Here is a 27,495-nt window from a genome sequence, read left to right on the forward strand (position 1 = left end):
GGAGGGAGGGAGACGCAAGAGGGAAGAGATATGGGAACACATGTATATGTATAGCTGATTCACTTTGTTATACAACAGAAACTAACACACCATTGTAAAGCAATTATACTCCAATAAAGATGTAAAAAAAAAAAATTATGGGAATTTGCTCCTCGCCATGTCTTCTCACAAGACTTTCAGGATCAAGTGATTCCCAGCCAAGAAACGAAAGCAGAATCGTACCATTCCCCAATGGATTCGAATGAAAACTGGTAATAAAATCAGGTACAACTCCAAGAGAAGACATTGGAGAAGAACCAAGCTGGGTCTATAAGGAGCCTTGCATATGAAGTGGCACACATATTTATGCTGTGTCAAGGTCACTTCCATCTTACCATATCACTCTGAGAACATCACTACTATCTGAACAGCTGGATGTGTTTTATTGGGAAAATGATTTTTCTCTTTGTGCTTCTGCACTAGTGCTTTGGCTCAGTACTAAATATGTGAGACCTTTTGTCGGAAAAAAAAAATTATGGAAAAGTAGAAATGGTCACAATTTCCAGAAGGAAAAAAAAAAAAAATCAGTGGTGTAGATTTGACAACTGTAGAGTTTGGACTTAGGCTGCTAGTATATAAGACCAGCGGAATGTCACAGACGCTGGACACTTTAATTTCAGCAAGGCTGCACACATAGTCTCTGGAGGCATCCTTGAGAACAAAAGAGAGCAATGTTAGGCTGACTCCTAGCTGACTGAACAAACATAACCAGAGTTCAAGTACCGGATGTCAAGCTGGTGGAAGAATTCTAGAGGTCGCTGACAGAACTCTACATTTGACTTTGTCTTGTTCCACAGTTTATTTATTGGGATGCAGATTGGACTAATGCATATCATATCTGCATATAAAACACAAAGTATTTGTGCTTAATTACAAAATAAAGAGAGAATGAAGTATGAATTTTAAAATAAAATAAACTGCATGCATATGGAACAATGGAAATGGAGTTTACAAGTTTCCTTAAAAAAAAAAAAGGCCAGAATGTTTAAACTCTAAATTAATAAGAGACAGTAAGTAAAGGCAATCGTAGGAAGCACTGAGAGTCAGGTAAGTATCCAAATCCAGGCCACTCCACTGTTCTCAGTACAGGCCACATGGATAAGACTGAATTCAGTTCTCAGTATTACACTGGAAGATGCATACATACATAACATCTTTAAATGCAGATAAGGATAATATATAAACTGCTATAAGATAAAATAAGCCAAGGAGTTCAGCTTTATTCTGTGAAATTATGAAAGGTGGAAGTAGACCAATGGGCACAAGTTTGTGGAAAACAGAATTTGATTCAATATTACTTTCTAAGAACTTTCTACAGTTAGAACCATGGAAATTGAAAGGAGCTGCCTCAAACTAGCCTCTGTCAAGGCGGTTGTGGAGCAGGCTAGAAAAAATGACCTTCAAGGTCTGTGCCAGTTCTAAGATCCCACAATACTATACCTGACTCGATTTCATAATCAAAGAAGCCTTTCTAAGAAAGCTGCCACCACACCCCACAGACCCAGCCACACTGATTTCCTCAGAGTTACTAACATCTCAGTGGTTACTGGTATTTATCTCAAAAGGTAATTTTTAAATGAGAACTATTTGTAGGTAAGGAAAAAAACTTCACACTAAAAATACTACTACGAACTGACCACTACTTGTGGGTAAATATATATCAAAATATTTATAACATAAATACTAAAGAAGAAAAATACTAATCTCTCAGAGATTGGTCAAATTTAAAAAGGAAACGCCAACTGTCAACAGTTGTTTCCCTCTCCAAACCAATGAGAGTAGAAGCCCAAAAAATTTCTGAAGTATACTTGAGGCACACCGAATAGTACTGTTTCATCTCCACATATAGTACTGCAAGGGAAAGGAGGAGACGCACAAAGAGATTTTGAGATCTCCACTGTGCTGGGCATGAAGGATATAACACAAACGGACATAGTCCTTGCCTTCACACAGCTCAGATTTTTGTGGGGACTACAAACAATCATAACAAATAACCACGATTACAAGCAAATGTAAGATGCTCTGAGTGCCCAGTATGACACTTAACCCAGGATTCAGTCGTAGCTAGGAAGACCACTGGGAAAAAGTGACACATAATCTGACTCTTAAATGATTTCATAAGAGTTTGTCACACAAGAGGTGGGGGAAAGAGTTCCAAGCACAGAAAAAGCAGTATTTGCAAAAACCCGAGGTAAGCAAAATCACGGCTTGTTTATAAAAATATAAACAAGGTTCAATAAATGATAGGACAACTAGTAGTGGACTAGAACTCCCATCATGAACAACTAGAGAACTAGGCTATCTATGAGAAACACTGCTTTCAGATGTTAGACAAGTAGGATAGGACTTTGATCCCTGAGAGAAGGGGGAAGAAAACAAATAAGGTGAGACCTGTAATTGCCTAGGTTTCTTGAAAGCAGTTACCAAACCCCAAGGCAGAGCAGAGTAACCCTGCAGAGCAAGAAGTCTCACAAAGTTGAGGACTCAGAGACTGGAGTTCAGGGAGGGTACAATACTTGGATTTTGCAGGGCTGAGTACCAGACAGGAAGAGCCGTGAAGATAACGGGCTCCAGAAGCCTGAAAATGGGTCTCCTTGAGTCTCTGGCTAAATACTAAGCTAGCCATGTGTAGAATGAGATACCATGAGGCTGGGAAAAGAACAACTACAGGGGAGCTGGGAAACATCTGGTCCCCACCAACCACAGTGAAGAGCTCTCACACAATACCTGGGACATTCCATAGCGACCCAAGAAATGCCAGAGCACAGGAGAAGGGCAAATGTAGCCCATCAGTGCAGAACGTTCTACTGGACAGCATTGTTCTGGACCCCCACTAATGATGCTTAAAATATGCCTAAAAGGATCAGGCTGATCCACAAGTAACTAAATCGCTTATCAGATCAAAACTCAACACTCTTTTAAGGATGACAAGTGAAAAATAACGAATTAGGAGAATAAACAAGAAAATGTGACTGACTCCAAACGGGGTGATGGTGGGGAGTCAATAAAAACCCAGAAATGAACAAGATGATGGAGTTGGTAAATTAAGGACTTTTACAATGCTACTGTAAATATATCCAAAGATTTTAAAGAAAACATGCACACTGAAAAAAGAAACTGAAACTTAAAAAAAAAGGATCACTTATAGCTAAAAAACATAACATCTAAATTAAAAATTTGCAGTTGGGCTTAACGGCAGACTAAATGCTATAGAAGAGACCAACAGAAATTACCTAAACATTTTCCAAATTTGATGACAACTATTAATCCAGATATCAAAGAAGCTCAGTGAACCCCAAATAGGAGAAACACAAAGAAAGCCACACCAAGATACATCACAATAAAATTACTAAAAAAAACAACTGATACCAAAACCAAAGACATTACAAAATCACTCATAAACATAGACACACAGATGTATAAGAAAATATTAATAAATCAAATCCAACAATATATAAAAAGGAAATGCATTATGACTAAGTGGAGATTATCCCAAGAATCCAAAATTGGTTTTCTGTTCAAAAAAAGCAATAAATGTAATTCAACATATTAGAATTAAAAAAGAATCATATAATCATTTCAACTGATAAAGAAAAGGCACTGAACAAAATTCAACTCATTTATGCTAAACACTCTTACTAAACTAGGCATAAAAGGAAACTCCCTCATCTGATAAAGGACATCTATTAAAAAACCTACAGCCATCATCATACTTAAAAATTAAATGCTTTTGCCCTAAGATCACAAAAAAAACCAAGGATGTCTGCTTTACATCTTTAATATGGTATTTAAAGTCAGAGCCACTGCATTAAGGCAAGAAAAAGAAACATACAGCATACAAATTGGAAAGAAAGTAGAAAAACTTTTATTTGCAGACAATATTATCATCTATATAGAAAATCATAAAAACCCTACAAAAGAATTTCTGGAACTAATAAAAAGTTAGCAATGTCACAGGACACAAATTTGATATATAAAAATCAACTGCATTTCTCTATACTCGTAAAAAATGATTGAAAAATGAAATGAAAAAAATACTACTTCCAATAGCATCCACAAACATCAATAAAGACAAATTTAATAGAATATGAGCAAGATCTGTACAATGAAAATTATAAAACATTTTTAGGAGAAATTAAAGACTTAAATAAATGGAGAAATATATCATGTTGTTACAAGACTGAATTGTGTTTTCCCCAAAAGATTTGTCAAGGTCATAACGCCCAGTACCTATGAATGTGACTTTACTTGGTTCCTTGCAGATGTAATCAAGTTTAAGATAACAGTATACTGGGTTAGAGTGGGCTTGAAATCCAGTATAACTCATGTCCTTATAAAAAGAGAGAAATCTGGACACAGACACACAACCACACAAAGGCAGAGACTGGAGTAATGCATCTACAAGCCAAGGAATAACAAGGATGGCCGGCAACCACAAGGAGCTAGAAGAGACAAGGAAGGATTCCTCCCCAAGAGCCTTCAGAGAGAACATGGCCCTGCTGACACCTTAACTTCTGACTTCTAACTTCTAGAACCACGAAAAGAAATTTCTGCACTATAAGCCATCCAGTTTGTAATACTTTGTTTTGGCAGCCCTAAGAAACTAATACACATGTTTACGGATTGGAAGGCTCAATATCGTTTCCAATTTTTCTCAAGTTAATCTATAAATCCAACAGAATCCCAATTAAAATTCCAGCTTTTTTTTTTTTTTAAGAAACTGACAAGCAAATTCTAAGATCTATATGGAAACACTGAAGATCTAGAATAGCCAAAAATGTTTTGGAAAGAAAAGAGAAGACTGGAGGACTTGTACTACCTGATTTCAAGACTTAATTTAAAGCTACAGACAATGTGGTTTTTACATAAAGGCAGACGCAGAGCATCAGAGCTCAACAGAGAGTTCAAAAACAGACCCACACTTATGTGGTCAATCGATATTTGACAAAGGTGCCCAAGTAATTCAAGGGAAAATGTAATCTTTTCAACAAATGGCACTGGAAAAACTATATAAACTTATGAAAAAAAAATCTCAACGTGCAATCTCATGCTATACAAAAAATTAACACAGATCATTATATCTAAACATAAAGGCTAAAACAATAAAATTTCTAAGAAAAAGTATGAGAATATATTCATGATTTGGGGTTAAGTAAAGATTTCTAGATACAAAAACACTAGTCATAAAAAATGTTAATTATGCTTAATTATAATTAAAAACTTCTCTTCAAAGACAGTGTTAAGATATGAAAATGCAAACCACAGACTCAGATATTTGCAATATAAATATCTGACCAAGGATTTGATCCAGAATGTATTATACATATATTAATGACAATTCATATCTTAATCACAACTAATTCAATTTAAAATATAGGCTAAAAACTTGAACAGTCACAAAAGAAGATATACGAAGATATATGCATAGCTAATACACCCACGAAAAGATGCTCAACATGTTTAATCACTGGAGAAATGAAAATTAAATGAAAATTAAATTTAATGAAAATTAAAACCACAAGATACCACTACACACCCAACAAGAACAGCTAAAATTAAAAAGACTGGCAATATCTAGTGTTGGGCTGTGGAGCAATTAGAACTCTGCAAATGAAACATATGTCCCCAAAATGACCTGAACATGAATTTCATAGCTTCATTCATACAGGCATCCCTCAGAGATATTAAATGTTCAGTTCCAGACCACTGCAATAAAGCAAATGTCACAAAAAAGCAAGTCCCATGAATTTTTTGGTTTCCCAGTGCATATAAAAGTTATGTTAACACTATACTGTGGTCTATTCAGTGTGTAATAGCATTATGTCCAAAAAACCAATGTACATACTTTAATTTAAAAATACTTTATTGCTAAAAAAAAATGATAACCATCATTTGACAATGCAGGGTTGCCACAAATCTTCAGTTTGTAAAAAATACAATACCTGCAAAGTGCAATAAAATGAGGTGTGCCGCTAGTCAAAGCTGGTAACAACACATGCATCCAACAACTAATTAATGGATAAATAAACTGTGGTATATCCATACAATGGAATACTGCTCAGCAATAAAATGAAACTACTGATATGTGCAATGACATGGATAAACCTCAAAAAACACTGTGCTAGGGCTTCCCTGGTGGCGCAGTGGTTGAGAGTCCGCCTGCCGATGCAGGGGACACGGGTTCGTGCCCCGGTCCGGGAAGATCCCACCTGCCACGGAGCGGCTCCACCCGTGAGCCATGGCCGCTGAGCCTGTGCATCCGGAGCCTGTGCTCCGCAACGGGAGAGGCCACGACAGTGAGAGGCCTGCGTACCGCAAAAAACAAACAAACAAACAAAAAAAACAACACCGTGCTAACTGAAAAAAAAATCAGGAAAAAAAGACTACATTTTGTATGATTCCATTTATATGAAGTTCGAGAACAAGCAAAACGAATCAGTAGTGGTGGTCTGGGGTAGGACCCCAAGGGAGCTTCTGGGGGTGATGGAAGAGCACAGTATCTTGATTGGGATAGTAGCTGCATAAGTGTACACATTTGTTAAAACTCATCACATTGTATAAATTATACCTCCATAAAGTTTAATTTCAAAAAGAGGAGCAAAATCTATTCCCTCCCACCCACAAAGGAAGTTTAGTACAGGTTACAGTGTAAGTGAAGGTGGGAGTGGTAAGGGATTGAGACTAGAGAATAAGGACTGTCAACAATACTGACAGTCTGAATTGTGTACAAAGGACAAAAGGAACCCATTGAAAGGTTTTATTTAGGAGAGTGATGCATAAATTATATTTTGGAAAAAATACTTTGGGTGCCAGTGGATGGAATGGATTAATACAGTGGAAGACTTCCGTCTTCAGAAGCTCTGTAAGAAGGCTGCTGCCTTAATCCAGAATAAGACGATGGCTGAGAATAGGGGAGCGGTCACAGGAACAGAGAAAGGGGACAGGATTCAGGAGACTAATGTGCTCTGTTTCAGGAGAGGGCTCAGTGCCCCAAGGACAACTAAGTGGAGATGTCCATCCAGGAGTCTGGCTTGTGGTGAGCTGAGGAAGGGATTTGGGAGTAATCCCTCCCAAGCACTGAAGACCATGTGGCAAGATTACTCAAGGAGAGAAGATAAGACGGTTAAAACCAAAATCTTCAGGCTTACAAACAGGAAAGGACTGGGAGGGCAAAAGACCAAAACTCGCCAATGGTAACTATTCAAACTAAACAGCACATCCCCACGCGTTTATTTTCTCTCACACATAAATATAAATAACATTCCCTCTTACACCTCTGTAACATTAAAGCCAATAAGAAACAGCTTTAACTGTAATACAAAAAGCAAGTGACAAGAAGGCCAACGCTCAACAAATTTCAAACTGCATCCCCTGTAGGGCTTGTTAATAGTTTCTTCCAGACCTAGGCCAGAGAAGGAAATTTTGGTTCAGCCCCTTCCTCCAATCTAGGCTCCCTTAGTTCCTTTACAAAATGAAAGCAAGATATAGCAGATAATATTAAAAATTCTGCCATCCAGTTCTGTAACAGACACTGATTTGGAAGAAGCAGCCAAGAATAAATTATAGCTAATCATCAAGACAAAACCTGTGTTCCTATTCCTATCGTTATTTACCTGGTGGCTGTAATGATTCGGTTTAAGTCTCTGAGATCACAGGAGTCATTTGATCACAGGATCATTTCCAACAGCAGACTAGTTTAGAGAATGGACCCTACCACTGAAAACAACTGAAAATGCTGGAAAATATAGAAAATACCTACTGAAATGAATCCATGAGCTGGTAATAAAATAAGGAACACTCAGGCAAAAACTAAGTAAAGGCAGGTATGCATGAAGGCGGGCAGAGTACTGAAGCTGGCTCTCACTGCAAGGTCAAAGTAAAGTGGGTGAACCTGAGCTCTGCGTTTTCCACAACCTCCTGAGTATATCGAACAAAAGAAGCCCAAAGCCCAGGGTCTGGACAAAGTACAGAGCACCTCCCAGTAACTATTGCTAATGGAATACAGTGAGCAATAATAATAACATTCTGTGCTCATTTAAAAAAATAGCTTGAATCAAATCATGTGCAATTTGACATCCATCAGCTAGGAGAACATGATACAAATTTACGCAGGCTAGCGAAAAGATTGTCCTCTTTTGAATTTGCCACCATTTCGATGAACTTAATTGCAAAGGCAATTAAGACTGATGCTACCTTAAGGAGCTGGAACTGGAACAATGTATAAAAAGCAACTTGGTAAAAGGTTCAGAAAAAAGAACTATGTTCTCTTAAATTAACACCATTGGTTTACATTTAATAAAAGGAGAACACCAAGGCTTCTGTACTTCGCATATGTAATTATAATATTTTGTTTAAAATAGAATAGGCAAAGAATTAAAAGGGCAAAAATAACTTTTAACTTACATTGAAGTACATGGTACTTCTTTGTTCAAAAGAAATGCCTTTATAATCAACACTCTACAAAGAAATTTAAAACTTAATTTATATCATCTAACATCAACATCTAACAACAACATAAATTCTCTCATTACAAAGAAATTTTCTTCATAGACACAAAAAGCACAATAGAGGTTTCCAGGGGCTGGGAAAGAAGGGACTAGCAATTACTGTTTAATGAGTACACAGTTTCTGTGCGGCCAACGAGAAAGCTGGGCAAATGGACAGAAATGATGGTTTGTACATCTAAAAATGGATAAAATAATAAATTTTACGTTAGGCGTATTTTAGTACAATTTAAAAAGGAAAAATATTTTCATCTAATTTTCATCTAATATTTTCATCTAATTTTCCTCAAAGTCTGGAATTCTCTTAAGTTTGAAATTCATGCCAACAACTATCTTCTTATAATTGAACCAGGAGAGCAGAGACTTTGGATCACGTACGTGATCATGGGTTCAAATTTGAGGTCTACCCTTCCTATCATGGAGTCTTGATACAAAAGTTACATTCTAAAAGCCTTGGCTTCCTCCAGCTGGATAATGGGAAAGTAGACAGCTAAGGTATGCTTAAAGATAATCCAGGAACGTCACCGAGGTGTTCTTACCCAATTCTCCAACACAGTCCCAGGGAAGGGTCATTAACTAAAATTTATAAGCCTTTAAAAATCATTTAACACCCTCTAACCAGTGCTTTAATATATTCATGCATATCAAAGACTCAAATCAAATTCTATAAAATGGCTTTCCCCTCTCTACAGAGCAGACAATCAACCTAGCTCCTACTTAAATTACCAGGTTCTCTAAGTTACAATGTAAGACAGCCATGGAATTAAGAAAAAAACCCAACCCATTAACTTACTCATTGGTTTTGCTCATGGTAAAAGCTTGACCATAATGCTCCCCTTATCAAATTTTTGTCAGTCATTACCCAATGGTAATAGTCCATTTTCAGTCAGTGGCATCAAACACAGGCAGGCACGTAACAATCATAAATTTGCCCAAGTAATTCAGGGTCTAAGTCACAATTCTACCCCTTTAGGAGATCAGACATGGCGGGCATAGGCGGTGGTTAACCTCCTGAGTGTCCAATAGTCCGTGCAGCCCACACGATATGGGTTACTCTTCTGACATCCTGCACTGTGTGTAATTTTATACCATTATTATCTGCATATAATGCTGTTTTTTTTTTCTTTTTCTTTTTTTTTTTTTTGCAGTACGCAGGCCTCTCACTGTTGTGGCCTCTCCCGTTACGGAGCACAGGCTCCGGACGCGCAGGCTCAGTGGCTATGGCTCACGGGCCCAGCTGCTCTGCAGCATGTGGGATCTTCCCGGACCGGGGCACGAACCTGTGTCCCCTGCATCAGCAGGCGGACCCTCAACCACTGCACCACCAGGGAAGCCCTACAATGCTGTTTTGACATCTTAAAAACCTTTCTGACTGGGGAGACTTGCCCCTCCATGGGATAGCCAACTCTTAAAGATAGCCAGAAGCATGTCTTTGATTATGCAAACCAGCCAATCCACAGCCAGACCTCCAACAGACCCTTGCATCTCAAAACAACTAATCATCCCAGGGTCAGGTACCAGGCAACTAGGAACCACTCCTGTAGCCCAAAGCCTGCAAAATGATTCAAAGTAACCAATTCTGAACGATTCACTCTGCCCCGCCTTGCCTTTCTCTAGGAAACCTGCATAGAGGCCATGGCCTAACTTTCCCTTCACTCCTGTCTTCTGTCTTCTGACCACCCTGGAGTTCTCCCACGTGGCCCTGTGTGGCGTACCAGGGCTCCTGTCTCTAGGACCCGTGAGCATAATACACCTTGTTTCTTCGTGAGCTTTTCCCATGTCTCCTCTGTGGCTGACTAATGTGACTGACCATCTCATAAAAGAATACAAAACATATGCACTGATCGAGAAAATACAAAATGATCTAACACTGAGAGTTCAGTAGTTACGTTTAAATGAATTTTATTTAATCACAGGTATATCTACTTATATTTGAAAAATAATAATATATATATGTATGAGTCTGTTTTTTTAAGTTTACTATTGCAAATACATGTGGATTCATGAATCCCTTGCCCAAATCCGAGATTCTTCTGGGATTTGCCATTATCAATTAGGCCAGGTGTGCGTGTATGCATGCCCTTCCCCCTTCCTCCTCATCCTCACCCAAATACACACACTTCTGAAAGAGATGTGCCGCCTTCAGCACACCATCACATCGCTTAAAAAAAAAAAAAAACCCTGATAAAACTGAGGGGGAAAAGCTGATATGCGAAAAGCTGATATGATAAGAAAAACCTATATGATCAAGGTTAAAAGGGGTGACACTCCAAAGAGCACAAAATCTTTAACCCTCTCATCAAACTGCATACACAGCACCTTATCATACATCCTCCCCTATACCCTATTAGCAGCATTTTTTTTATTAACAAGAAGATACAGAAAACCAGTTAATATTTGCCTTTTATGGCACAAATTTAACCTTATTATCTCATTTTCACCCTTTATGTACCCCAATTCCAACCAAATAATTTGCTCACAAAATTTCCTGATCACAGCCTGGACATGACAACTGCCACACCTATACCCAACTCATTTCCTCTATCTGGAATAAATTCCCTTCCACTTGGGAAAGCCACATCGGTTTTAACATCTCCAACATGTAGTTGTATAAAGAGAAAAATAAACAGTCATTTGGGCCATCCAAATGGCTTATTTCAAGATTTACTGAGGAAGCATTAAAAAAAAAAAAAAAAAACTAACTGAAATACGTAATTTGATATAGCTGAAGGATTTATTGTATGAACAGTTAAGAGCCAGTTACATAAAGTACAGGCAATTTACAACTGATGAATAAGATATATTTAAAGAGTTTCTTGTTTTGAACCTGGAATACAAACTGGTACTATGCAGCTGCATTCCTAATTTGAGGTAATGTTTCAAGTAAAATTGATTTAAAAATTATGACTCCTGTTCACTGAAAAGTTTCTGAAGTGTTGAGGAGAAAACAATTTTCAAAATTAGACAAGTAAACATTTAATTGAAAGGCAGTTATGAACCTCTCTCCCTATATACAAATTTAGTTACTTGTATTATTATACTTTACAACTTACATGAGTCTTTCTTACATTACTGTTTGAGTATAAATTGATATAAGCTTTCTGGAAGGTAGTTTGGCAATGTTTATCAAAAGGCTTTAATCTACACCTAATATTTTAACTAGTCATACCACTTCTAGGAAATAATCTTAAGGAAATAATCTTAAGGAAATTACCGTAATGGACTGACTGGTTGATTACTAAAGTGAAATATGGACTACCTACAATCATTTAAAGTGAATGCTATAAAACATAAATGTTCTGTCTTCAAAAAGATTTAATTCTTGGATACTTTTAACTATTTCAAATTTGTAGTAAAAACAATGCACATATTCCATATGTAAATACAGAGAGAAAGTAGATGACTAGTTGCAGGGGCTGGGAGGGAGGAGTGAGGAATGACTGTGGGTAGAGTTTCTTTTTTAGGTGATGAAAATGTTCTGAAATTAGATCGTAGTGAAGGTGTACAATATTGCAAAACTTTGTGAATACGCTAAAAAGCACACTGTACATTTTAAAAGGGTGAATTTTATGGTATGTGAGTCATTTCTCAAAAAATGCACATATTCAAACATTTAAATGTTAACTCTCTGGGGACTCCTACCAAAATATTAATTTATGCTCCCAGAGTAACATCTTTTCACATATATCTTAAATTAGGCCATCCTCTGGCGTCTCTGTGTATGGATATGACTGTTTCATACACGTGTTACTGATTAGAAAAGTTTGGGCTCTGAATTAACCTCTTTTTCCATTTGTGCCTGTGCATGGTTCCTTGTGTAAAACTGTGCTCCACCAAAGGAACCAGGCTCCATAAGCAAATGCAAGGCACAGCTCAGATGCATATGTTCAGCATATATTTTCATTAAAACGAAGCAGCTTTATACTAACAGATGAACATGTAAGAACACACTGGGGTTGTATATTATTATTTTAATGCTTAGTACAACTTTGGCTTACTTTTCTGACTTTACATTTATGACAAACAAGATGGACAAAATTTTAGATATTATTGCTGACAATACATTGAGACTAACATTTCCGACGATTTTTCCTTCAAAATTCTGGATCATTAATTTAAAAATATTCTGAAACTGCAAGGAAATCTCTAAATAAAATGCTGTTAAGATTTTTAAAACAGCTTTCTTGAGATACAGTTCACAAATAATACAATTCCCCCATTTAAATACACAGTACAATGGTTTTCAGTGTAGTCGCACATATGTGCAACCATCACCACTGTTAATATTTTTCTCATCCCACAGGAAGCCCCATACTTATGAGCAGTCAGTCCCCATTCTCCCTCCCCCAGCCCACAGCAACGACCTATCTTGTTTCTATCCTTACAGCAATCCAATTTTTGGATATTTTATATAAATGGAATCACACCCAATGTGACCTTTTGTGTCTGGCTTATTTTGTTGTGTCTCGGCATGTTTTCAAGGTTCACCCAAGTTGTAGCATGTATCAGAAATTTACTCCTTTTTATTGTTTAATAATATTCCATTATGGACATAACACTTTTTGTCTGTTTATCAGTGGATGAACATTCAGGGTATTTCTACCATTTGGTTATTAATAATGCTGTTACTGATATAAACATTCATGTACAAATTTTTGTGGGGCCCGGTTTTCCTTTCTCTTAGGTATATACCTAGAAGTGAGACTGCTGGGTCATGTGGTAACTCTACGTTTAGCATCTTGAGGAACTGTCAAACTGCTACCCCAAGAGGCCGTGCCATTTCACATTCCCACCAGCAGTGCACGAGGGTTCTGATTTCTCCACACCCTCGCTAAGACTTATTATCTTGATTTTGTAATTCTAGCCATCTCTCATTGTGGTTCTGATTTGCATTTCCCTGATGGAAAAGATGTTGGAGTATCTTTCATGTGTTTTTTGGCCATTTGTATATCTTCTTTGGAGAAATGACTATTCAGACCCTTGGTCCATTTTTTAATCGCATTATCTTTTCTTTTTTTAATTTATTTATGGCTGTGTTGGGTCTTCATTGCTGCACGCGGGGCTTCTCTAGTTGCAGCAAGCAGGGGCCACCCCTCGCCGTGGCGCGTGGGCCTCTCATTGTGGTGGCCTCCCCTGCTGCGGAGCACAGGCTCCAGTAGTTGTGGCACGTGTACTCAGTAGCTGTGGCTTGCAGGCTCTAGAGCACAGGCTCAGCAGTTGTGGGGCACAGCCCCAGTTGCTCCGTGGCATGTGGGATCCTCCTGGACCATGGCTGGAACCCGTGTCCCCTGCACTGGCAGGCAGACTCCCAACCACTATGCCACCAGGGAAGTCCCTCGAGTTCCTTTTCTGTCCTAGAAATGACTCCCTTATTAGGTATATGATTTTCTCCCACTATGTGGGTTGTCTTTTCACTTTCTTGATAGTGTACTGTGAAGTACAATAATTTTTAACTTTGATGAAATCTAATGTACCTATTTTTTTCTTTTGTTGCTCATGCATTTTTCAGATCAAAGAATCCTTTCCAAATCCAAAGTCATAAAGATTCACCCTATGTTTTCATCTAAGCTTTATAGTTTCGGTTCCTAAAATGAGATCTTTGATCCATTTTAACTTATAAGGATCAGCTTCATCCTTTTGCATGCAGCTAGCTATCCAGTTGTTCTACCACAGTTTACTGAAAAGGTACTCTTTCCGCATTGAATGGTTTTGGCACTTTTCTCAAAACTCAGTTGATCAAAGACACATGGATTTCTATCTCAACTCTCAATTCATTCCATTGATCTATATGTCTATAAGTATGAAAGTAAGTACTGCAAGCTTAAGTGCCAGTACCACACTGTCCTGACTGCTGTTCCTTTGTAGTAGTAAGTTTTGAAATCAGGAAGTGTGAGTCCTATTTTCTTCTTTCTTTTTGAAAGATTGTTTATTGCTATCCTGGTTCTCTTGCAATTCCATATAAACTTTCAAGTCAGCTTATCAATTTCTATAGAGAAATAAGCTGAGATTCTGGGCTGAAACTATAGATCAACTTGAGGAGTACTGCCACCTTATCAGTATTTCATCTTTTGATCCATGAACATAGGGTATTTTCCCATTTATTTGGATTTTTGATTTCTTTAAATGTTTTGTAGTTTTCAGAGGATGTTTTGCACTTCTTTTGTTAAATTTATTCTTAAGTATTTCATTCTTTTTTTTTAAATTGAAGTATCGTTGGCTTACAATATTATATTAGTTTCAGGTGTACAACAGAGTAATTTGGTATTTTTATACATTACACATCAAAGTTATTAAAATATTAACTATATTCTTTGTGCTATACATTATATCCTGTGACTTATTTATTTTATACCTGGTACTTTGTACCTCTTAATCCCCTTTACCTATTTTGCTTATCGCCCCACCCAATTCATTGGTTCTCTTTATCTGTGAGTCTGTTTCATATTTGTTAATTTGTTTTGTTTTTTAGATTCTCATATATAAGTGAAAACATACAGTATCTATCTTTCTTTGTATGGCTTATTTCACTTAGCATAATACCCTCTAGGTTCATCCATGCTGTCACAAATGGCAAGATTTCATTCCTTTTCAGCACTGAGTAATATTCCACTGTGTGGCACATACACACAACATATATATATGTATCTATGTATAAAAATAAACACCATGTTTTCTTTATCCATTCATCTGTTGATGGACACTTAGGTTGTTTCCATACCTTGGCTATTGTAAATAATGCTGCAATGAATATTTCTGTGCATATATCTTTTCCAATTATTGTTTTTGTTTTCTTTGGATAAATACCTGGAAGTAGAATTGCTGGATCATATGGTAGTTCTATTTTTTTTTTTTTTTAGTATTTATTTATTTATTTGGCTGCTCTGGGTCTTAGTTGCACACGTGGGATCTTCAGTTGCAACATGCAGGCTCTTAGTTGTGGCATGCAAGCTCTTAGTTGCTGCATGCGGGATCTAGTTCCCCGACCAGGGATCGAACCCGGGCCCCGGCATTGGGAGTGTGGAGTCTTGACCACTGGACCGCCGGGGAAGCCCCTGGTAGTTATATCTTTAACTTTTTGAGGAACCCCCGCACTGTTCTCCATAGCGGCTGCACCAATTTACATTCCCACCGACCCTTAAATAAATTGCTTAAGAGTTTCCTTTTCTCCACATCCTCACTAACCCTTGCTATTTCTTGTCTTTCTGATGAAAGCCATTCTGACAGGCATGAGGTGATATCTCACTGTGGTTTTGATTTGCATTTCCCTCATGATTAGTGATGTTGAGCATCTTTTCATGTGCCTGTTGGCCATCTGTATGTCTCCTTCGGAAAAATGCCTATTTGCGTCCTCTTTCCATTTGTCAGCCAGATTGTTTGTATCAAAAAGACAAGACCTAAGAATAAATTTATCCAATGGGGTAAAAGACCTGTGCTCTGAAGCTATAAGACATTGATGAAAGAAACTGAAGACAACACAAATAAATGGAAAGATATACCATGCTTGTGGACTGGAAGAACTAACGTTGTTAAAATATCCATACTACCCAAAGCAATCTACAAAGTCAATGCAATCCCTATAAAAATACTAATGGCCTCTTTCACAGCACTAGAACAAATAATCCTAAAATTGGTGTGGAACCACAAAAGACCTCAAATAGCCAAAGCAATCTTGAGAGAGAAGAACAAAGCTGGAGGTACCATGCTCCCTGACTTCAAACTATACTACAAATCTACAGTAATCAAAACAGTATGGTATCAGCACAAACACAGACACACAGATCAATGCAACAGGATAGAGATCCCCCAAATAAACCCATGCACGTGTGTTCAATTAATCCATGATGAAGGAGGCAAGAATATACAATGGGGAAAAGATAGCATCTTCAACAAATGATAGTGGGAAAACTGAACATCTGCATGCAAAAGGATAAAACTGGACCTTTTTTTTTTTACACCATATACAAAAATAAACTAGAAATGGATTAAAGACTTAAATGTAAGACCTAAAACCATAAAACTTCTAGAAAAAAACAGACAAGTATGTGATGTGACATTGGTCTTAGCAATATTTTTTTGGATGTGTCCTCAGGCAAAGGCAACAAAGGCAAACATAAACAAATGGGACATCAACCTAAAAAGCTTTTGCACAGGAAAGGAAACCATCAACAAAACGGAAAGGCAACCTATTGAATGGGAGAAGGTATTTGCAAATGATATGTCCAATAAGGGTAATATCCAAAATATATAAAGAACTCATACAACTCAATATTAAAAAAACAAACAACCTCAGGATTTTATTTTTTTTAATGTTACTGTAAATGGAATTGTTTTTAATTTCATTTTCAGTTGTTCTAGAGTATAGAAACAACTGATTTCTATATATTAACCTTGTATCTTGCAACCTTGCTGAACTAATTTATTAGTTCTAATAATTCCTTAGTATTTTCTAAAAAGAGGATCATGTCATCTGTGAATAGTTTTTCTTCTTCCTTTCTGATCTGGATGCCTTTTCTTCTTCTTGCCTAATTGACCCGGCTAGAACCTCTAGCACAATGTTGAATAGAAGTAGCATGACTGGACATCCTGCCTTGTTCCAGATCTTATGGGGAAAGTTTCACCATCAAGTATGATGTTAGCTATGGGTTTTCATAAATACCCTTTATCAGGTTGAGGAAGTTCACTTCTATTCCTAGTTCTCTGGGTGTATTATTATTGATACGGTTATTACGTTAATTGAATTTTGAACATCAAACCACCCTGCATTCCTGAGATAATCCCACTTGGTCAGGCTGTATAATTCTTTATATATGTTGCTGGATTCAGTTTGTATTTTGTTTAGGATTTCTGTGTCCATATTCATACGATATATTGGTCTGTGGTCTCCTTTTCCTGAGATGTCTTTGTTGGGTTTTGGTATCAGGGTAATGCTGGCCTCACAGAATGAGTTGAGAAGAATACTGTTAATATTTGCAATTTTTCTCGATGAATGAAAAATTTTATCACACAGTCAAAATAAAATAGAAAAATAAATACCGAAGCTGATAATATGATTGGAAGGGCCATCCACAATCCTGTGCAGACAACACTGTTGGTTGTATGTTCAATATCCACCCCTCCTTCCCTCCTTCCTAAAGCAACATTTTGTTCAGGTGTCTGGGCAGCCATGTGCTTCAGGGAAGTGCGGGCAGCCTCAGCCCTGAAGAGTGGGCCCTGACTGGTCCAAACCAGTCATAATGGGTCCATCTCTCTTGCCAGAGACTGAGTTAGACATGGCCACGTAAAACAGGTGTGACGCAAAGTCTGCGGCGGGGCGCCTCATGGGATGGGTTTCTTTAAACTTAAAATGAGACAAAAGGGAAGATAGCCCATTTCTTCCTCTGGAAGCTGTTATGTCTGAATACATGGAACTACTAAAGCCACTGTGCAGCCATGGCATGAGCACAACACCAACATACTGAAGCTAGCAAAACAGAAAGACAGAAAGAACCTGGGTCAGTAATGGTGATACTGAGCTGCTGAATTAACCAAATCTGGAGCCACTCTTTTTTTTTTTTTTCATTTTCTAGATATGGTTTATTTTAATAAAAATACAGCTGAACATTTATCACAGATTACATGAAACTATACACAATGACATTCTCTCTGCATAGTAATCAACACTGATGTGTGTAACTTGAATTTTTAGATGGATTATTTATAATCCTTTAAAGTGTAATTTATTTAAGGGTTTAAGCAAATCATAGGATAAAGGATCTTTCTAATAAATGAGTAACATTAAAAAGATGATATATTTGGATAAATCTTTGGAAAATCAGAACTGATTTTGCCAGATGTACTTGTATTGCATAATAACCCACCCCCACAAATGCCAAACTTGACTTAATTGCTGAGGATTAAGAAGATCCTCTAATTGGCAAGAGCTTTTTCTGATGTCAACATTTTTTTGTCCGTTCGATACATACTAAAAGGAACTAAGAATCTAGAGTAGTTCCTTTAGCAGCCCTGAGTTCTATAACCACAATGGAGTTCCTGTTTGAACTTAAGAGACTGTTACGAACTTTTCCCGTTCTACTTGAAGGGAAAATGAAGAACTCAGTTGCTTCTCTGACTCTCAGCGACATAACTATGCTTTGGGCTACAGTGTTAATGTCTAGGATGAAATTAAGGTAGCAAAAATGGGAGTTATCTAAGAAATAACCAGAAAATGCTTTAGAATAGAGAAATGAACCATGAGAGGAACGTTTCTAGGAGCTGTCTGATGGTATAGGAGGGACTGCAACACGAAGGCCATTCACCGCTGTGACTGTATATTGTCATTGTTTTTGTTTTTTGTCCACTTCCTTCTGTTGGTGGAAATAATTGATTCCAATATGCTGCTGCCACCAAAAGATGACCATTAGAGGAAGAGCAAGACTCCTTCACAAGCGTAACAAAGGAGCAAACTATTTCTTAAGGCAGCAATGCCAGCCTGACTTTATTCTACTTGAAGACTCTTTCCCTCTTGAAAAGCCTCTTACATGAGCATCTGCGAAGTCGTATGTGACTGTACTGGCTCAGCAATTATTCATCCAGATAGAGGGTACTTTAGGGGTTGGAGGTGGAAGGAAAAACAAAACAACTTTTCCCTCCAAGTGTAAACACAAAGCTTTAGCCGATCTTGGGAGCGTTATGATCACAGGTTTCGGCTTTCCTCCAAGTTCCTTTTTGGAAATTCTGGATGGAGCTGAGTAAGGCCCCTCGGCTCACGCCATTCACAGCCTGGGGCGGAAGCTGTGTGGGCGCCTCTGTGCTCACAGGAGGCAAGGGAGCTGCCGGTGGCGGAGGCGCAGGTGGAGGAGGTGGGGGTAACGCGGACATCCCTGGTGTGGAGGGTGGAGTCGGCGATGACGGGGATGTGAGAGGTGAGCTGGCCCCAGATCCTGCTGGATTATTGGAGTTGCTATATTTTGCTGAATGCTCTTCACTATTTTCAACAGCAGATCGTTTTGACTTCTTTCAAGCTAAGATCTTCCTCTTTTTTCTTTCTTCTTCGGATCCATGGTGAGACTGAGCTCTCGTCAGTCTTCGATGCTGGTGGAACTGTTTCTGTTCTTCAATTAGCCTCTTTTCTATACATTCTTTGGCAATTCTCAATGCCTCTTTTAACTTTGTGGGGTCTTAAACTGTGGCTTTTTGGAAGTAGTTAGCAGAACATCACTGAATAATGGCATCTGTAAGAGCGGGGAGACGGTGGGCATGCCATTTTTACAGGCTTCACAAGACAGCATAGACTCCAACATGGCCACCACAGCCACAGACGGTGCAGGAGGGAAGGAGTGTACAGGCACTGAGTCTGGCGGTCGTCCGTAAGTCATTTCATACAGTAAGTGGTCAAAGCAGTGGACGTCCACACCCTCCAATGTGTTGATTTTCCTGAATTGTGAGAAATAAGATCGGTAGAAGGAAGGCCCAACAAGGAATTCTCAAGGTCCAGCAGCTGGCAAGCGTCCCCTTCCAGCATCACGTTGGAAGCATGAAGATGCCCATAAGGGAATCCCTTGTCGTGGAGAAACTTTAGTACCTCTAATATTTACCACCCATATGTTTTTATTTGCTGAAGTTCAAGGCTTTGAATCTTCTTAGGGCTGCAGTACTTCCTTAGGAATGGCTCTTTTGGTTTTGCCTTGTAGATCAAGTCCTTCAAAGTTCCTTTTTCATTAAACATTCTAATTAGCAATGCTGAGGATTCGTTAGCTGTGGCAAAGGTAACACGATAGATGTAAGGGTGCAAACCAGACGGCAGAAGTTTGATTAGACACTGAAAATCTTTATCTGACAGATACTTGTCAGGACCAAGGCCAGCCCAGCTTAACGCTAGCCGTTCCTTTGGCTGATTTTTAATCTTCACCAAGAAATATTTCTTCCTTATCCTCCAACCTATGTCTTTCAATGGTTCCACCACCTCCCACTTTGGTTCTGATCGGAAGAACACGGAAACCTGTTGTAAGGCAATCTCAGTATAGCTTGCAGAATAGTTGTTTGGATCTAAAAACTTCTTAACCAGCTCACAATTAGACAAGATATGATTTGTGGTGATAGCGTTGAGATAGCGCTGAAGACCTTTCTGCCTCTCAGCTATGAACTCACGATCCATGTTACCAATCAATTTTTGGGGAGGAAGAGGTAGACTTAGGCCTGCAATCTGCAAGCTGCTGTTCCACAAATCAAAGTCACTGTATCTCCTAACCATCTGCCAGCTATTTTCTACAGAAACTCCTCTTTGTACCCGAATGATATATTCCGTGTGGGACTGCAGGCTCTGGCTCGCCTCGATGGCTGCTGTCAGCGGCACCGTGTTGTCCAGCAGGACCTTGCCGGCTGGCGGCTTCTCCATGAAGGCCATCCCGGAACGCCCGTCCACCACCGCCTCAGGACCAGGGGCAGGAACCAGAGGTGCCGACTCCCGTCGCCTGCCGGGATCCGCCGCCGCCCTGGAGCCACTCTTGAGTCTTCTTGGTAAGTCTTTTGTTTGCAGAAACTGGAATTAGTTTTTTTGCTACCTGCAACTAACAACACTCTATCTGTATAATGAGTGGTGAGCTGGAGTCTGCGCACACTGGCTCAAGACAGCCAGTTCTGCACTTGTCCCAACATCTTGTTCATTGATTTTACATCGAGAGTTTCATATCAACCATGCTAAGAGTAAGGACACTACAGAAACTGGCAAACACCACAACTCAGAGATCCAGTCGTTATAAACACTTCCCAGCACGCCACTGGATACAACCCAATTTCAAATTTTCTGTTCATTAAACCAACCTTTTTATTCCCATAATGAAGCTGTAAATTAGCATTTACCAATGGAATACTGCATATATTTGGGTTTCTAATAAGGCTTTATTTAGGGAAAAAAACCTCAAGTATCTGAAATACTGCTATAAAATACTCCATATGAAAAATTACTGATAATGTAAATTTAAAAAGATTATAAAACATTATGCACAGTAAGAGACAGAAAGAGAGAATATATTTAGATAGACAGATACTAGGATTGTTGAGCTCGACACCAATATGTTCACACTGTCATCTCTGGGTGGTAGAATTACAGATGATTCTTATATTTTTTGCATGACTGTTTTTTTCCCTAAATTTTCCATCATGAACATGTATTACCTTAGTAATAAAGAAAAACACAATTTATGCTTTTAAAAGGAAGAAATTTAGTGTTTTTTGTTCATGAACACAAGAAGACACTATTTTTATTTCATTTGTATCCAGGTAGAGCCTATATAATTCTCTGCAGGTAGGAAGATAGTTCCAGTTTTTAAATCGGATGATTCTGTGCTACTATCTATAGTACAAAGTTATAACCTTGTTCTCTGACACTACCCCCAAGAAGATGTTGCAGACAGAAAATGAATTATAATATGCATTATAAGAAGAGTGCTGAATTCACATAATCATTTTGAAAATAAAATCTAAGCCAAAATCTCTCCCATTTTGAAATACGTATGTGATATGACCCGTGAAACTGCATTAACTCTATTCTTAAAGATAATGAAGTAAAGGAGCATTGGCCATGAGTCAAAAGATTTGGTTTCTAGGTCTAGAGGTCAACCTTATTAGCCTTATGCCTCTGGCAAGCAGCAACCTCTCTGAACCTAAACCTTCACATTTGTTAAATGGGGCTAATACCTACCCATTTCTCTTCACAGTATGAGACAAAGTAGATGAAAGAACTATTAAGTAAAAGATGGTATTATGTGCCACCACTTCATTACAGACACATCTTAAGTCTTGTAACAATTGTATTTTGTTCCACTCTGATACAAAAGACATCCTTATAACTAGCAATGTATGATGCTAGTTTCCCTGGTAACCAGTTAACTTCCTCACTGCTTTAAAAAGCTTTGTAGTAAAAAAAATTTTTCTTTTCTTTGCTGCCTTACTGTTTTTGACTTGCCTCAAAAAATACAAGAATGATACCAATAGAGTACTATTACCGCAACATGATACTGGATGGGGAGAGAAAGCTATAGATAATTTTCTGTAAGGGATATTGCTACAAAAGTCCTATAACAAAATACTAGCAAGTAGAACCATTAAAAGAATAATATACCTTAACCAAGTAAGAATCATTCTAGGAATACAACAGTAAGTTAATTTTAGATAATTTAGGATAATTTACCAAATTAGTAGATCAAAGGTGAAAAACTTTAAGCATCTCAAATGCCCCAAAATGCATTTGCATAAAATAAACAACCATTCCCAAATAAATACTCCCAACGAAATAAAGATAAAAGGGCAAAGTTATCATTATTTGCAAGTGATTATGAAATAAACAAGAAAAGGTACTGAAAAACTACTAGAAAACTCAGTATGCAGCTGATGACAAAATTAACATACAAAAATCAATAGTTTGTCTATTTACAAACAGAAACCATAATGAGAGAAAAGATTCCATTTACAATTGCAACCAAAGAGAAGTAAACCTGAGTATACACAACAAAAATGATAATGGACTCTAGTTTTCATCTCTATTGAGGGATCTCAAAAAAGACTAGACTAGAAAGATTCAGTATTAGGATGAGAGCAGCTGTATCAGTCAGGCTCCTGGCAGGAAAACTGATGACACACTTCAAGGAGTAACTGAGGAGAAATTCATGAAAGAACTATTTACTAAGGACTGGGCAGGGTGAAGCTCCCAGAGGGTAGCAACAGCAGAAGGAAGCTGTTACCACCGTTACTTCCAGACCCTAGGGAGGACTCTGACTATGGGCAAGGAAACATCAGGCAGAAGGTGAGCCTTCGGGAGACAAACGGTGCTAAGAGGGTGACAGGCTGGGAAATACACCCTAACCTCTCTTCCCTCCCACCCTCCCATCTCCTACCAGTACTGCCAAGTCCAACAAGAAGCCAGTGGCAAGACAGCCCTGATGAGGCCGTCCATAAAGGTCAGCCCCCTGAAGCGCAGAGCAAGAGGGAGGGAGTGAATACACTGAAAGCGCGGAAAGTACATCCAGTGCAGCAGCTGGTCTCTTCTGACTGTTTACTCTCTGCCAGGTGCTGCTCTAACCACTTTATCTGCATTAATTCTAATAATGCCAGTTTGCCCAAACAACAAATTCCAACAATCCCAGTAAAAACACCCACAGGATATTTTACGGGTAGTGAGAGGGGAGTTTTTGACTAATGATAAATTCTTCTAGGATAATAACCACGCATGCACAATCAGGTAGGAGAGAAAAGAGGGGAGAATAGTCCTATTACATATTTTAAAATATTATTAAGCTGTAATTAAAACAGTTTAATCCTGGCACATGAATACGCTCACTGAAACACAATACAGCCCAGCGATAGACCAAACAGACACAACAACTTCACACACGATAAAGGCGGCATTTCAGATACATGGGGGAAAAGGTGTGTAAGTTGATAAACGATTTAGGGGAAACTGGAGAGTAAGGAGAGGAAAAAAGCTGGATTTCTGCCTTACTCCTTACACCACAATAAATTCCACAGATGGAGCAAAGATCAAAATATGAAAAACAAACTGTGGGGGCTTCCCTGGTGGTGCGGTGGTTGAGAGTCCGCCTGCCGATGCACGGGATGCGGGTTCGTGTCCCGGTCTGGGAAGATCCCACATGCCGCGGAGCGGCTGGGCCCGTGAGCCATGGCCGCTGAGCCTGCGCGTCCGGAGCCTGTGCTCCGCAACGGAAGAGGCCACAACAGTGAGAGGCCCGCGTACCGCAAAAAAACAAAAAACAAAAAACTGTGTTAATAGAATTATCGAAAGAATAATGTAAAAGACTGTAGGAGAATACATGAAAGACCTATTATCTTGAGGCACAGCAGATAATACTCTATGACATAGAACCAGAAGCCTTAAAAGGGGAAAAATTATACATTTCACTAAATAAAACTACCACACACAAAAAATTACCATAAAAAGTAAAAAGAAATTCGATAAAATATTAGTAATATTATAAAACGAATTTATTTCCCTAATGGTGGAAAATTACTCTTATGATACAAGAAGATATTTTACATATTATTTTAAAATATAAATGCCATTCAAATAAAAATATGCATAGTATCACTTATAACTAAAGAGAAGCGAAACAGACCTAATGAGACACCTTTTTATTTTAACCCATCACGCTATCAAGGACAAAAACACTGATGATACCTCACTGCCAGTGAGGGTGTGGAGATGACAGAAGAAAGAAACAGCTGGAATTCTGCATTATTCAAACTCTCACCATCTAACTCAGGGACCAGAGTATGATCAGTTTTCAGATGGACCCTTCACTGTCCAGGCTGTCCCGACTCTGGCCATCCAAATCTCAGGAACTAAACAGAGTTCAGTAACACCTCATCTTTCACTATTTGAACTCATTGTACAAACTCTCACTATGCTAACTTAAGAAAAGATCTAGGCAACAAGGAATACACTGTGAAGTATACACAGTTTTGCAGTGAGAATGTCAATTGATGCAACCCTTTTGGAGCTAGCAAAATTGTAAATGCATGTAGCTTTCGACCCAAGTTCTTCCCCTCCCAGAAATGTATACCATGGACATACGTTGGAATGTAAAGATATGTGCACAGGACATTCACTGCAGCGCTGTTTATAAGAGGCACAAAAAAATACTGTTAGCCTAAATATCTTTTTTTTTTTTTTTTTGGGTGCACCAATGTGGCCTGCGGGATCTTAGTTCCCCCACCAGGGACTGAACCCAGGCCCCTGCAGTGAAAGCGCTGAGTCCTAACCACTGGACGGCCAGGGAATTCGCTAGCCTAAATATCTTAATTGACAGGGACCTAAGTTAAAGTACATCCATGCACTGCAATTCATGAGTTCCTAGTCTTCTGGAGATGACTGATACTGGGAAAAGGTCACTTAGTGAACTCTCTCAAGCTAAGCACCAAAATGTAATTATAAAATTGAAAATGATAACTGATTTTCAAGATTTTGACTTGAAAAATAACAAATAAAAAAAAGTTTAAGTTATAGTTAACAAGATGTAAGTTATAATTTTAACTATGCACAAATTCTAAGAATAAAAAACAGAATCGTGTTGACTTTATTTTTTAGTGTAAGCTTTTCAACAAAATTGTATGATAACATAATATAATACATCCTTCATGTTTTTTTCTCAATCACAATGATCATCTTTTCAAAAGTACTGAATGGCTTCATCCATTTTTCCTAAGGGTCTCTCTCTAATCATTTGCATCAAAAGTCACTGCAATCAAATCAGGCTCCCTTAAAAAACAGCTAGCATGTTATTATGACCCAGCAATCCCACTACTGGGCATACTGAGAAAACCATAATTCAGAAACAGTCATGTACCACAATGTTCATTGCAGCTCTATTTACAATAGCCAGGACATGGAAGCAACCTAAGTGTGCATCGACAGATGAAGGGATAAAGATGTGGCACATATATACAATGGAATATTACTCAGCCATAAAAAGAAACGAAATTGAGTTATTTGTAGTAAGGTGGATGGAGTAAGTCAGAAAGAGAAAAACAAATACCATAATGCTAACACATATATATGGAATCTAAAAAAAAAAAAGAAAATAAGGTTCTGAAGAACCTAGGGGCAGGACAGGAATAAAGACGCAGACGTAGAGAATGGACTTGAGGACACGTGGAGGGGGAGGGGGAAGGGTAAGTTCCGACGAAGTGAGAGAGTGGCATGGACTTATATACACTACCAAATGTAAAATAGATAGCTAGTGGGAAGCAGCCACACAGCACAGGGAGATCAGCTCAGTGCTCTGTGACCACCTAGAGGCGTGGGATAGGGAGGGCAGGAGCGAGATGCAAGAGGGAGGAGATATGGGGATATATGTATATATATAGCTGATTCACTTTGTTATAAAGCAGAAACTAACACACCATTGTAAAGCAATCATACTCCAATAAAGATGTTAAAAAATAAAAATAAAGACATCTAGTATGTTATCATCTTAGATCTTCAGTTGGCAGTCTGTCAATAGCATTGAATTTTTTAATGTCACACCCATGAATTTTATGAAAACCTGCATACTTTTTGCACGATAAGCAATTTCATTTTGCAGCTGATTTTATTGTATTTGACCAATAAAAATATTAATAATGCATCAGGAACAATACTTAAGTGGGAACAAATTTTAAAAGTGGTACTTTATTACTAAATTTTTTTCTTCCAATAACCAATCTAGTAACATACATACTAGGCAGTCTCTAAGAGAATGACATACCTACTATACTGATACAAAGATGCTCAAGATTTGTGTATTTACGGAACAACGTTTATTATGATCCCATGTGTTTAAAAAAGATTTTCCTATGTATACTTGTAATACATATCAAGGTGTTTATGTGACCAAATTTGCAAAAAAACCTTCAAGAAACTATAAACACTACTTACCTCTGGGGAACTGGGAAGGAAAGGTTTCCTTAACTGCATTCTATACCCTTCTGAATTTTTTAATTTTACCACAAGGAGGTATTACTTTTACAATAATGATGGTGGTGATGATGATGCTGTAACTAAGCTCTAAATCAAGTACCTAGTAATGATATAGAAAATCTGTGATTCCAGCTCCCAGGAGTTTAAACTAAGTCCTAACTTAGAAATCTCAAATGCTAGTTAATGAAAAGCCTTTCAAAAGACATTCTTACGCAATACTTGATTACCCTAATAGTTTTTTTCCAAATGTATTGCTTCAGAGAGCAAACTTTTTATTCCATTATCCTTTAAACAGGAATGAGTTTTAATGGAACGAAGTTTAATGTAACAATGAATCAAAAAATTCACTGATAATGTTTTAGATCCCACATTGCAACTAACTTCTCAGAAACTACCATTTCTTGAGTTCTGGTTCATATCAAAGAAAACTATCCGCAATTACAAGGACAGGCTACGACAGTACCCCTCTCTTTTCCAACGAGCGGGGCCAGCTTTTCTTCATGT

General features: G+C 38.1%; 1 protein-coding gene and 2 pseudogenes across 3 annotated transcripts in view; 1 reads left to right on the forward strand and 2 right to left on the reverse strand.

Annotated features, from left to right (window-relative positions):
* The window catches only part of PDE7A (phosphodiesterase 7A), a 114,441-nt gene that overhangs the window by 59,144 nt on the left and 27,802 nt on the right, over window positions 1-27,495 (reverse strand). The window lies entirely within an intron of this gene.
* Window positions 48-335, forward strand: LOC105748250 (60S ribosomal protein L39-like; annotated as a pseudogene).
* On the reverse strand, window positions 14,731-21,053 carry LOC125961653 (PX domain-containing protein kinase-like protein; annotated as a pseudogene).

This window comes from Orcinus orca, chromosome 17 (genome assembly GCF_937001465.1).
Source record: "Orcinus orca chromosome 17, mOrcOrc1.1, whole genome shotgun sequence".
Taxonomy (NCBI): domain Eukaryota; kingdom Metazoa; phylum Chordata; class Mammalia; order Artiodactyla; family Delphinidae; genus Orcinus; species Orcinus orca.